Here is a 10198-nt window from a genome sequence, read left to right as displayed (position 1 = left end):
AAAAGAATAAAACTAATAATAACTCATTGCCCCAATCTCAATTCAAACACTCCCTTGCTGGCTGCTGTTTTATAGCTAAAAATCCATATTTGACAATCTGAATACAGATCCCGGGGAGTTTGGCCTGATAAAAGTTGGGCATGTGGGTACACTGTAGTTAGTTATCACCAAATGTGTACCTACCAGAGGGACATATGAGGACAAATATCCCAGGTGCAGGCAATTTAATCATGTGGGGGGCGGGAAATCGCCCCCCACACCCCTTCTCCTTCCCCCGCCATGGATCCATACTGACCATGACTGTGAAAGGCAGCGTGGGAGAAGGCACACAGCTTGTAGGGTGTGACTGGCGGAGGCAAGCTGGAAGGGCTGAGCCAAGCGCCCTGCTCCCTAAGCGGCCCAGGGTGAGCCAGCAGGCCCAAGGATGGCCCCCCAGCTGACAAGGAGGCCGTAAGTGGGGCCAGGCGGGGGGGGGGGAGCAGGGTGTGTGTGGAAAAATCAGGTCTTCCCCCAAGCTCCATGGTGGGGAGGCAGAACACTCTGGTCTTGCCCCGAGTGCCATTTTTTGCCAGCATGCTCTGGCTATCACTTAGAGATCCAACACTGAGCTGTAGCCCCTCCATTCAAGGACAATGCTAACATATGCCAACTTGTCTGACATTGAATTAGGCCATCCTTCTAGCTTGGTACTGTTCGGGTATGCTGAAAAATACACCATGAACATAACTGCAAGGTACACTTGCCAGGATCAGGGTTGTTGGATCACAAGCAGTAGCGTAGCACGGGGGGAAGGGGGGTGCGATGCACCAGGCACGCGCCCCTGCGGGGGCATGGCAAGGGCATTCTGGGGGCGTGTCATGGATGTTCTGGGACATTCTGGGGTGGGGTGGGGTGGGGCAGGGGCAGACGGGGGCATGACAGGGCTGCAGGTTGTATGCGTGCCCCGGGCGCAGTTCCTCCTTGTTCCACCCCTGATCACAAGTGATGTACATTATGTGTCTTTTTTTAAAAAAAAAAACTTTATTGTGAATGAAAATAATCTATGTTTTATTGTCTAAGGTTTTCACAGCCAGAATCAACTGGCTGTTGTGGGTTTTCTGAGCTGTGTGGCTGTGCTCTGGTAGTATTTGCTCCTAACATTTCACCTGCATCTTGGGCTGGCATCTTCAGAGATGTGTCTACAGATACAAGACACAGATACATGTGAAATCTTAGGAGCAAAAATTACCAGACCACAGCTGCATAGCCTGGAAAACTCACAACAGCCAACATAATCTATGTTTGTTACATTTATTTTCCAGATCACAGCTATTTTGTTATGAACTACCATCTTCTAAATCATTGGAGAAGAAGGAAGTATTCCCCAGTATTATTGTCTGGTCGTTAAAGTTACCTACTTAAAGTTACCTACATGATTACTTCTTCCTTGTGCTTGTACAAATGGATGCATCTTTTCAATTACTTGCATGGGATACATTGGCCTGTATCCTATTATTCCAGTAAGCAATGTCTGAAACTTTCCTCCACCTGAAGAAGTCTCTCTTCAATGGAAGGGTCACTTGAGTGTAGCTTAGTTTGCTTAAGCTCCTTCAGCATAAGGTAGGATACCTCCCATTGCGTGCAAGGATATGCACGCATGAATTTATCCCAGTCATAGCAATGTGGTGGTTTTTCACCATGCGACACCAATACTGTAGCAAAAAGGTGAATGATTTTAAAAACGAGATTTGTGTGTATTGGAGGGGGTAGGGAAAATGCAGTTCATTGCAAGTGTGAGATTACGCTTATGTGAATTTAAGATCTGAACAGCTGAGTTGCCATTAATGAGCACTGAATGAGGCTGTCATGAGGGATGCATTGAAGTAATGCAGAAGATGCAGCTCAATGTGTGGTTTCCTTTTTTGATCTTAACATTGTGCCTTCTGTCTCTTGCAGTAGAAGATGCAGCGGCTGGTAGGGGGAGGCAGTATGTAATTTTTGAGATGTTCAGAGAATCAATGCATCAAACGATAGGGTTGCCAACTTCCAGCCCTGGAGATCTCTTTCTATTACAATTAGATTACAATGGCTGTTCTGGAAGGTTGACTCTATGGTATTCTATTCCACTCAGATCCTTCCCCTCCCCAAACCCTGCCCTCCCCAGGCTCCCCCCCCCCCGAAAAAAAATCTCTAGTTATTTGCCCACCCAGAGCTGGCAACCCTTTTGAACACTCAACTCCAGTGGGGGAAATTTGTGAGCAGGCCACAAGGTGGAGCAGCAGATGTCTCGTGTGAGCAGCAGGTGCTCTCCAGAACTTCAGATAGGAAACAGTATCTGCTTCCTGCAACTGATGTAAGGTGTGATTGGGCCTGGGACCTTTCACAATTGTTTAAAAATGGATCTTGCTATTCCGCACAGTAAAATTCAGCTTCAAAGTGCCTTGAAAGTGCATTATTCTGCATGTGCGGAAGGGGCCCATGTGTGTATTGGAAGGAGAACACCATAGGCTGAGTCCAAACTAATGTTTCCATAGTCACAGGGACCTCCACCCACACAGTGCCATTTCCTTACCTCCCCAGAATGCTTAGAGAAGTGGAAAAGTCCTGCTTCATTGTCTGAAGTCTTTATGTGGTGTGGATCTAAACCTTTGACTGCTGTAATGCAGTCAGAATCTTTTAAATAACAAATCTTTTTTGGTTTTTAAATTGGTGCTCATGTGTTGTAGGATGCAAGCCCTTGTACTCATGCCTTACATTAAAAAAAAGTCTTCTGCTGTTCTATTTATTAACATCTCCTTAGTCAGCTTGCTTTACAGTTTAAAAGTGTCTCCTCCAGAGACACTTCCCAAGCAGCTGAGAAGTACGCTTTCTACTGTAAATAGCATACAATGAAGCACAGTATGCCAGGCTGTATTAGACAACAGGAAGTCCAATTTGACCAAAATAGAGATTGGAGGGTGGGAACAACAGTCATCTTCTTGGTTGGTTTTTACTGATACTGCCCACTTTTCCTTCTTCAGGCTTCTTGGTCTTCCTTTTTAAAAAATTTTTATTGTATCATTTGAATATTCCATTTTATATTAATATTCTTCATTCGTTTTCAAAGAATACATTTTCCCCTTTTTTCCCCTCCCCCCTGTATTTCTTCATAATTTTATCAAACAAACAGCAGTAAGTTCATTCTTTGTAATCTCTTCTCCCATATCTCCTCATTGACTCCAGCTTCTTTCATCCAGTCCGAACATATTGACCATATCTTCAAAATTTCGCTCTGTTTATCTTGCCACAGTTTATTTTTTGTTATTATATCGAAAATATCCAGTGTCACTTGTTCCCAGATATATTCCAACCATTTCTGGATTGTCCATTTTTTCTTTTCTTTCCAGCCTAAAGCTATTGTTGCATGTGCTGCTTTCCCCTATTATTTCTTTATATACATATAGCTATATTTTTTTATCTACCAATCTTCTATCCCTTCTATTACACCCATGAACATTAAATCATTATTTATCCCAATATTAATCTTCACCAGTTTCTTTTTTGATATATAACATTACGGGTTGTCCAAAAAAAAAATTTTCACTTCTATACATTCCTGTCCCCACATATGACTATAATATGCCTCCTGGTTCTCGTGAGTGCCAGCATTTAGGACTAAGTCCCTTTAAATCATATATATGCCATTTGTTTTGGTAAGTCTCCATATACCATTTCAATATCACTTTTCTTTCCAACTCCATATATTTCTCAATCTTTAGTATTTTTTCCAACTGTCTATTAAATTTTCAGTTTTCCCAGTAGTATCTAGAAAAACCTTCCTTCTCTCCCATTTTGATCTTCAATGTTCTTATCATAAAAGTCTTTGTCATCAACCATATATTTATGTCCCAGAATTTTCCTCTTTTACATTTTTTTCTCTATAAAGTTCAAAAAACATTTAGCCATTATAATATCTCTCCTATTATTCTGGGTGGAAACCTTTTATCCTTTCCCAAATGCCCTTCAAGACCAACCAGTTCTCATTACCTCCTAACTCTATAAAATTTTGTAATGTCATAATTTCTCCTCCTCTTATCAGATTTGCAACAGTTTGAATTCCTTGTCTTTTCAATATTTTTATCACTTTTTTCCCCATCTTTTCCAGCCACACTTGCCAGAGGTGCCACGTCCAGAGTGCCGGGCATCCATTTACCTCTCCATTTTTCCCATATATCTAGTAACACCTTTCTTGACTCTATTGCAGTTTGGTTCCCTCTCTTCAACTCATTATTAAATATTCCATAAACACCAATCCCTTCATTTATTTCTTTTTCAAACTTAACCCATCCTTTGACATTTTCCTCATTTATATTCATCAGACTTTTAATCTGGAATGCTTCTTGGTCTTCCTTCCCTTCTCCCGCCAGCTCACGGTCCCCTCTTCCTTAGCAATGTAGGCTGATGTCTACCTGTAACCTTTCCGTTCTCATCTTTCCTACGCCCCTTATGAAAACTTTTTCTCTGTTACCATACAGGTTGCAAAGAGCAGCTGAAATTTACAGTGCCAGAGGCAGTTCAGGAGAATGAATGTATCTCTCAGAATCTATCCTGCCTTTCACACCCAATTCCCGGCCTCCCTGTCAGGCAAACGCATTCATACTGCAGTACAGCTTCTTATAAACATTCATGTCCTTACACAGCACAGATGCGGTTTTTTGTTTGTTGTTGTTTTATTGCTCCCCTGTACAATGTTAAATCAATGACAGCATTCCACCCATCTGATACAAGGCAGTTTAGGCTGGTAGAGTCGTACAAGCAGATTCTTTCATGGGCTACAGCCAGTAGGAAACCCATAAGGGAAAGAAAGGAGGAGAGGAAAGAATGGAATGGACAGGAGGAGGGGGAGCAGATAGCATGGAGCTGTGGCTGCCCTCAATTGTAGGCCCATTGGAATGTTTCAGTCTTACAGGCCCTGTGAAATCGAACCACATCCCACAGTGCCCAGGTCTAATTTTACAGAGAGTTCCACCAGGTCAGAGCCAAAGCTGAAAAGGCTCTGACTGTAACACAGTAAAAAAATTGATGGGGAGACACATGGTGGAGGGTGAACAGAAAATGTGATGGATTACATTTTAAAATCTATTTTGTGTCAACCTAATGGTATTAATACTTTCCCTCCTTGCATATGAAATAACTGCAACAGTCACACGCAGGCTGAGAGCAGCCCTCCATGGGGGGAGGTGGGAGAAGAACTCTTCAAGAAAAAGGAAGAGTTCCAAAAAGGTGTGTTTGAGATCCCCCCCCCCTTTATTGTTTTTCTGCCTTTTCTTCACAAGACCTATTTTGGGGGCAGTTGGCGTCATTACCTTTTGTCCAGAAACAAAGGCAGCTGCATCACCTGCTCCAGGGCCTACTTGTGCATGTTTGATATAAAGGCTCAATAACTTCATTTTGCTGCCAGTGAGTCCACTGGTTTCAGTTCATTACTGCATGAATGACTACAAGGCAGAACTCTGCTGTCTGAGTTATCATAGCCCTGTATTATTCCTGGTACTCCTGGCAAGAGCTGAGCAAGGGTTTCTGGAGAGATTCTAACTATCACCTTGGTACCGTGTTTCCCCGAAAATAAGACAGCGTCTTATATCAATTTTTGCTCCCAAAGATGCACTATGTCTCATTTTCAGGGGGTGTCTTATTTTTCTGTGTTCTGTTCGTCAGGCATGCTTCCAAACGAAAACTTTGCTACGTCTTACTTTCGGGGGATGCCTTATGTTGTGCACTTCAGCAAAACCTCTACTACGTCGTATTTTCCGGGGATGTCTTATATTCAGGGAAACAGGGGATGTCTTTTAATTGCAGCCAGATTAATGGAATGATGTATTTTTTGGATAATGGGACAAAGTACTATGATGCCCTGATCTGGGCTGATGGATGCAGCTAGCATAATAGCAGGCAGTGACGTAGGTATAGATTTTTTATGGGGTGGGTTCAGTGACTGAGGGCTTTCTGGCTGTTCCATTCCATGCATTGTTTTAAGGCAGTGGTGGCAAACCTATGGCATGGGTGTCAGAGGTGGCACTTAAAGCCCTCTCTGTGGGCACGAGCAAACAGAGTCGGCCCCCCCACCCCCACACGTCTAGGCTAGCCTGGGCCGCTGAGCTCGATTATTAGCATTAAACCTAAGACCTAGTTTTGGGGAAGCAGTGTAGATAACCCTGTTAAACGCTGTTAAACCCCATTGATTTTCATGCAACGAACTAAAGCGCGATCCTTTACCTGGGAGTAAGCTCAGTTGCTGGCAATGGGGTTTGCTTCTGAGTAAACCCTCCTAGGGTCGTGATTCATCCATTGGAAGAGTTGACGGTTGCTTCAAAGCAAAGTCATCAACTACCACCAAGCTTACGCCCGAGTAACGCATGCCTCGAGCCAACCATTTTTTTCTAAACTAAAACCTCAGCATTCAGGTTAAATTGCCGTGTTGGCACTTTGCGATAAATAAGTGGGTTTTGGGTTGCAATTTGGGCACTCGGTCTCAAAAAGGTTTGCTATCACTGTTTTAAGGCTACTGGGACATGTAATGGGAGGGGTTTGCACCCGAGGGAACCCCCCCCCCCTTACCTACATCCCTGGTAGCAGCATCTTCGGCATATCTTATCCCCTCCTTATGAAGGTCCTTATAAACTTCTAATGGTTTATGGTTGTGAGCTCTGGATAATTTCTAAATCTTACCAGTTGGTGCCTCAATTTTTTTCATAATTCAATGCCAGCATACGCTCTTTGTCCCCAAGAGTTTCCAGTTTTAAAAAAGGGCCGAATTGTTTTGAAGTGCCCATCCCAAACACTAAAAGATTCCTCTTGAACCTTTTGATGAATTCACAGAGTTCATAGAGAGTGGCTTTTTGTTCTTCAGTTCTCTCATTATGGTTTGACGGCTCTTTCAGCAATTCAGCAAACAGATCGGGATGGCCCAAAGCAGGTTAACCAGGAAACTGGTCTTCATCATCATGAAATATGAAAGCTGATTTGTTAAAAGAACCACTGCTATCTCTGTAATTATATGGATTATAATCACTTGACCATGAGAAAGAATGAGGAGGTATTATGTTAAGCTATGACATTTTGCTGTCAAGAGCTCCTGGGCCTGTATCAGTAGCTCTACTTCCTGCTCGCAGATCTATTCTAGGCCGACTGCAAATTGAATCACAACCTTCTTTTTTGGAATCCTATTTCATAGGCTCATTCATATCCTCCTGATTGAGAAAACTGAAGTTCTGACTGGCCTCAGACACTCTATGAACAGAACTATAAATATCTTCTGGATTCACACTTTCTGTATCATAACCGAATGCACTTGGTGATGAAGTGTTCTGGAATGTTAGGGACGTGAGGGGGCTATACCAACTTGTTAGTGTGTGACGAACAGTTCTTGTTAAAGGGCCTCACATGGATTCTAGGCTACCAATTCCTGCATTTAGGAGGTAGTGATGAAGAAGCTTTGTGGTGCCATCCTGAAAGGTTTTTGATAAAGCACTCAGCACCACTGTAAACTTTGGAGTATAGAGTTAAAAAAGGAAAATTAATACTGACTGTGCAGCCTTTCTAACATCTGAATTTTTACGTTCTGTTGTCCAAGTGATAATTCAAGATACTGTCAGATGAGTTTCACTCGAATTTTCAAAACCTTCTGGATCAGTCTGTTGTGAAATAGTCTGTATGTATTTAAGAACTGCACCTTTTACCTTCAAGCTAGGTGCCTGAGTCTGCTCAACAGTAAATCTCATTAAAATATCGAAGTAGACATTATTTGGAAATGATTTCCTAAGTTCCTTTTGAACATTTGCTTGTACAGAATCTAACAAATCAGAACTCATTTTTTCAGCAATTATATCAGCAACACAAACAGCCAATCTTGTAGATCTTCCTTCCGGATTTGAGTCAAGTCTATCAAAGTTTCCAAAAATCTGCTGAACATTTGTATGAAGATTATTGTCAAAGGCTTTCATGGCTGGAATCAACTGAGTGTTGAGCAGTGGTGTAGCTACCACGGGGTGGGGTGTTCGGTCACGTGGGGGCCCCCACACACTCCTCCCCCTTCCCTGGTCTCGGCCCCGCCAGGCCTGCGGAGGCCACAGCCAAACGGCCCTCAGCCCCGCCCTGCCCCACCAGGCCCGGTGGATGCCGCAACCAAGTGCCCCTCAGCCCCGCCCTGCCTGGCTGCCTGGAACCGCCGCCGGTTCAGGTAAGGGGGTGTGTGAGGTGGCAGGAGGTGCCATTTTGCCCCAGGTGCCAGTTTCCCCTGCTACACCTCTAGTGTTGAGGGTTTTCTGGGCTGTGTAGCTGCAGTCTGGTGGCTTTTGCTCCTAATGTTTCACTTGCATCTATGGTGGCCAGGATCTTCAGAGACATGTCACAGTAAGATGTGTTTCTCTCTATGGCACAGTATAGAGTGATTGAGTGGTGGGGTATATGTTTTATCCACCTCACAGCTGGGAGGGTGGTGGTGATGAAGACTTGTTGTATTTCAGAGAAGTATAGTTGGAGTGCCAACATCCAACATTCTACCCATTCATTATGATCTCTGTGTTCCTTCATCCACCAAAGGGATGTGGTCTCTTAGCAATATACATTGGTTGCATAACAAATATTGAAGCAATGCTACTGCCCATTTTATATCCAAGGCCTCCTTCTCTAGTTTTGAAGAGGCTTGCACCCTGGAGAATAGTTTTCAGCTCAGGAATGTAATAGGATATCCCATTTCCCTCTGCATCAGAGCCAGAAACAGCTCCTAGGCCAACTGTGGAGGCATCAGTGTACAGCCAAAAGCATTTTGAAAAGTCAGGCCTCTTGAGGACTGGAGGCATTGAGAGGTTCTGCAACAAGGATCCTTAACATTCTTCATTCTAGGGCAAGGACTCCTTTACACCTTTCCATATCAAGTCTGACAACAGGTCTGTTACTGAGGCAAAATGTGGGCTGAAATGGCTACATTATCCTGCAAGCCCTAACAACTGCCTAATTTCCTTCTTGGTTCGCAGGATGGGTCACTGTTTTTTGCATGGGGAAAACTTCATCTCCCCATCTACATTTCCTAAATACTGTAAATGAAGTTGTATTAAAATACTTTTTTTTGCATTCAGGTGCAGGCCAGCTCCTTCTGCTGCTTTGAAGATAAGCTGCAAATGCTGTAGATGTTCCACCAAGGTTCTACTAAAAACAATAACATTGTCAATATAGGCCCTGGCATAGCCCTGGCATAGGCCTAACAGGCTATCTACCAGTTGCTGAAAAGTGGCTGCAGCTTCATGGAGCCCAGTGGCATGGGGGGGGGGGGGATGGCATCTGGGGCAAAATGGTGCCGAGGCCCAGCCATGCCCCTCCTCCTTTTTGGAAGTGGGGGGGGGGTTCTAAGATCTTCCCTAATGTGAGGCAAGAGGTGCCTTTCTCTTGGCTATCTTTTGCAGATTATTTTGTTCCTTACAAATAAAGGAGCCAGCCTTCTGAAATTCCTGTAAGTCAGTTCCTCTGGGACATCATTCCTTAGAACACCATCTGGGTCCCACAGTTGACTTATCAGAAATCCAAACCTCTTGCTTTGCCTTGTCCTTGACTCATTGAGATCAACACTCTAATCGGCTTCAGGTGACTTGCTGAAGTGTGACTCCCCTTCCCTTGCACCCTTCATGTGACTCCCCTTCCCTTGCATGCCATTCCCAGTGTAACATCAGCTTAAAGAGATCATATTTGAATACATTTTATGGCCCAGTTCACCCTATTATAATTTAACTGGCTTGGTTATGTTATCTAAACAGTTTAAAATCTGATTGGTTTGTAAAGTTAGAATCTGCCAATATTATTATATTAATTTTTCATCTTCTTACCATGATGAAATTGAAGACCTATAGACAGTGTTCCAAGGAGGACTCCCATCCAGGCACTGAACAGATTCAGACCTGCAAGGTTGCTGAAACATATTCTGGAATTCCTATAACATTTGGTGCCATCGCGGAATGGTTGCCATGAGGGACATGGCTAACCATAAAATATAAAGCAGTTCCAAACCAGCAGTTCTTCTGCAATGGTGGCAACTTTTTCTTGAATCCATGCAAAAGATGAGGTCAGCTAAGTTATTCTCCTGGATGTTCTCATCCTTGGATAAAGGGGGAGAAAGCAGGTGCTCTGGGAGTCCAAACAGGGCAGGGCATTTCGAGTTTTTGAGGTTCCTAGCCATAAAAATAGGAAT

The 10198-nt window shown here is 43.6% G+C and overlaps 1 pseudogene; it reads right to left on the bottom strand.

Moving 5' to 3' along the window:
- Positions 1 to 5404: 5404 nt before the first annotated feature.
- LOC125437889 lies at positions 5405 to 7927 on the bottom strand (annotated as a pseudogene).
- Between the last annotated feature and the right edge of the window lie 2271 nt (positions 7928 to 10198).

This window comes from Sphaerodactylus townsendi, linkage group LG01 (genome assembly GCF_021028975.2).
Source record: "Sphaerodactylus townsendi isolate TG3544 linkage group LG01, MPM_Stown_v2.3, whole genome shotgun sequence".
Classification (NCBI taxonomy): domain Eukaryota; kingdom Metazoa; phylum Chordata; class Lepidosauria; order Squamata; family Sphaerodactylidae; genus Sphaerodactylus; species Sphaerodactylus townsendi.
This window is presented reverse-complemented; position numbering and strand designations above follow the sequence as displayed.